Raw genomic sequence first — 4,192 nt, 5'->3', positions numbered from 1 at the left:
CGAGACACCATCTTACACCAGTCAGAATGGCTATTATTTAAAAGTCAAAAATCAACAGATGTTGGCAAGGATGCAGAGAAAAGGGAACACTTGGACACTATTAGTCAGACTGTAAATTAGTACAAGCTCTACAGAAAACAGTATGGAGATTTCTCAAGGAACTAAAAATAAAACTACCATTCAATCCAGCAATCCCACTACTAGGTATCTAACCAAAGGAAAATAAGTCATTACACCAAAAACATACCTGCACTTTTATGTTTATTGCAGCATTATTCTCAATAGCTAAGTTATAGAATCAAACTAAGCATCCATTTATAGATTATGAAATAAAGAAAATATGATATATTTGTATATTTGTCACAAAATATATATTGTTTAGTTATCACAAAAACATATATATTTAAACACACATATGTTTTGAGTTTGTTTTTGAGGACTTAATCATAAATTCTTTGCATGTATATTTACTATATGTATATATAAAAAACAGAACACTACTTATCCATAAAAAAGAATGAAATATTGCTGGCACAGTGGCTCACACCTGTAATCTCAGCACTTTGGGAGGCCAAGGCAGGTGGATCATCTGAGGTCAGGAGTTTGAGACTAATCTGGCCAACATGGTGAAACTCTGTCTCTTCTAACAATACAAAAATCAGCCTGGCATGGTGGCAGGCGCCTGTAACCCCAGCTACTTGGGAGGCTGAGGCAGGAGAATCGCTTGAACCTGGGAGGCGGAGGTTTCAGTGAGCCGAGATTCTGCCACTGCAATCCAGCCTGGGCAACAAGAATAAAACTCCGTCTCAAATAAATAAATAATGAATATAAAAAGACATAGAGTGGCTAAACGGATTAAGAAAACAAGACCCAACTACTATATACTGCCTACAAGAAACTCACTTCACTATTAAAGACACATGTCTTTGAGCAAAACTCAATATGCAGACTGAAAGTGAAGGAATGGAAAAAGATATGTCACACAAAGGGAAAACAAAAAAAGAGCAGGAGTCGCTATACTTATAGCAGATAAAATGGATTTCAAATCAAAGAATGTAAAAAGAGACAAAGAAGGTCACTAGAGGGCCAGGTGTAGTGGCTCACACTCACTTTGGGAGTCTGAGGTGGGCAAATCACTTGAGGCCAGGAGTTTGAGACCAGCCTGGCCAACATAGCAAAACCCCATCTTTACTAAAAACACAAAAATTAGCTGGGCACGGTGGCAGGTGCCTGTAATCCCAGCTACTCAGGAGGCTGAGGCAGGAGAATCACTTGAGCCTGGGAGGTGGAGGTTTCAGCAAGCGGAGATTGCACCACTGCACTCCAACCTAGGCAGCAGAGTGAGACCCTCTGCCACACACACATGCACACAAAGATACACGCAGACTGAGAGTAAAGGGGTGGAAAAAGACATTCCTTGTTAATGGCAATCAAAAGAGTGCAGGAAAAGTCATACTTGTATCTGGTAAAATAGACTTTAAGTCAAAAACTGTAAAAGAGACAAAGAAGGTCATTATAAAATGATGGAGAAGTCAATTCATCAAGAAGATATAACGATCATATATGCACCCAACATCAGAATATACACACACACACACACACACACACACACACACACACACACAGGCTTAGGAGTCCAGCTGCATGACTCCTAAACCATAATTTCTAATCTTGTAGCTAATTTGTTAGTCCTGGAAAGGCAGTCTAGTCCTCATGCAAGAAGGGGGTTTATTTTGGGAAAGGGCTGTTACCGTCTTTGTTCAAAGTTAAACTCTAAATTCAGTTCCTCCCAAAGTCAGTTTGACCTGTGCCCGGGAATGAACAAGAACAGTTTGGAGGTTAGAAGCAAGATCGAGTCAGTTAGGTCAGATTTATTTCATCACCATAATTTTCTCAGTTATAATTTTGCAAAGGTGATTTCAATAACATAATATGATATGTACAACATGGTGACTGTGATAAACAGCAATGTGTTATACACTTGAAAATTGCTGAGAGAGTAGATTTTAAGTGTTCTTACCACAAAAAATAAGTATGTGAGGTAATGAATATGTTAATTAGCTTGATTTAGCCATTCCACAGTGCATATACATATTTCTAAACACCTGATTGTCCATGATAAATATATACTATCTTAATTTTTCAATTATAAATAAATAAGTTAAATATTTTTAAAGTATAAAAATAAGAATGCAAAATAGCTATTAATACCACCTATGAGGAATCCAATTTCTGACTATCAGTGAAACAGAATATCATGTGGCAAGTGGATGCATCTTAAGAGACAAAAAAAAAAACCTTGTGTGCATGGGGTGTGGTAAACCAAATATTTAAAAAAAACACCAAGAACTTAATTTCAATCCAGTCACAAGAAAACAGCAGACAAATTCAAATGGAAAGACATTTACAAGACACCTGACCAGTACTCTTCAAAGTATCGTGGTCAGAAAAGACAAAGACTGAGGAACTATACTATTTCATGTAGACAGGACAACTAAATGCAACGTGAGATCCTGAATTCGATCCTAAACCAGAAAAAGAACATTAGTGGGAAAACTAGCAAAACTCAATATGCAGAAAAATGGTAACTCAGCAATATTTCAAACCCTGCATAGTTCAAAGAAAGGACTGGCACTTGACAGCTCCTGGGAGTTAACCTCTATGCCCTTGAAATATCCTGCCTGAAAACAGTATCTTTGTATACTTGGGGCCTTGGGCCATGCCAGGCAGTTTATACTAATAATGTGATTCCGAGTGGGTCCTTGGGCCACACTCTATCAGTTTCACATCTGGAGTCAATGGAGACGGAGTAGCTAAGGTCAGCCACACCAGCATCCCATGACTCTGTGATGACTGCAATAACTCTGGACACCAAGATGTTGTCAGATGGTGCCATGCAGTTCCAGTCTCTTGGTGTCCCAAACAAAAAGCTGGATTGGGCCAGGTGCCATGGCTCACTATCGGGAGAACCCACTCCTGATGGTTTTGTGAGTTCTTGTCTATTTCCTAAGTGTCTCGTCTGGGTTGAGAAATAAAGGGAAAGAGCACAAGAGAGAGAAATTTAAAGCTGGGTGTCCAGAGGAGACATCACATGTCGGCAGGATCCGTGATGTTCCCCGAGCTGAAAACCAGCAAGTTTTGTTAGCAATTTTCAAAAGGGGAGGGAGTGCACGAATAGGGTGTGGGTCACAGAGATCACATACTTCACAAGGTAATAAAATATCACAAAGCAAATGGAGGCAGGGCGAGATCACAGGACCACCGGATGGGGCGAAATTAAAATTGCTAATGAAGTTTCGGCACGCATTGTCATTGATAACATCTTATCAGGAAACAGGGTTTAACAGCAGACAACCTGTCTGACCAAAATTTATTAGGCAGGAATTTTCCTCGTCCTAATAAGCCTGGGAGCACTACAGGAGACTGGGTTTATTTCATCCCTTCGGCTTTGACTATAAAAGAAGGCACGCCTTGAGGGGCCGTTCATAGGCCTACCCTCAGGATGCATTCTCTTTCTCAGGGATGTTCCTTGCTGAGAAAAAGAACTCAGCAATATTTCTCCTATTTGCTTTTGAAAGAGGAGAAATATAGCTCTGTTCCAGCTGGCTCACCGGTGGCCAGCTCAAAGTTACCTCCCTTGTTCCCTGAACATTGCTGTTATCTTTTTTTAAGATGCCCAGATTTCATATTGTTCAAACATACATGCTCTACAAACAATTGGTGCAGTTGACACAATCATCACAGGGTCCTGAGGCAACATTCATCCTCCTTAGCTTACAAAGAAGATGACGGGATTAAGAGATTAAAGTAAAGACAGGCATAGGAAATCACAAGGGTATTGATTGGGGAAGTGATAAGTGTCCATGAAATCTTCACAATTTATGTTCAGAGATTGCAGTAAATACAGGCATAAGAAATTATAAAAGTATTAATTTGGGGAACTAATAAATGTCCATGAAATCTTCACAATTTATGTTCTTCTGCCACGGCTTCAGCCGGTCCCTCTGTTCGAGGTCCCTGACTTCCCCCAACAGCTCATGCCTATAGTCCCAGCACTTCGGGAGCCCAAGGCAGGCAGCTCATTTGAAGTCAGGAGTTTGAGACCAGCCTGACCAACATGGTGAAACCCCGTCTCTACTAAAAATACAAAAATTAGCCGGGCATGGTGGCACATGCCTGTAATCCTAGCTAC

Source organism: Rhinopithecus bieti, unplaced genomic scaffold (genome assembly GCF_001698545.2).
Source record: "Rhinopithecus bieti isolate Rb0 unplaced genomic scaffold, ASM169854v2 scaffold_21649, whole genome shotgun sequence".
Classification (NCBI taxonomy): Eukaryota; Metazoa; Chordata; class Mammalia; order Primates; family Cercopithecidae; genus Rhinopithecus; species Rhinopithecus bieti.
Note: the sequence above shows the minus strand (reverse complement) of the source record.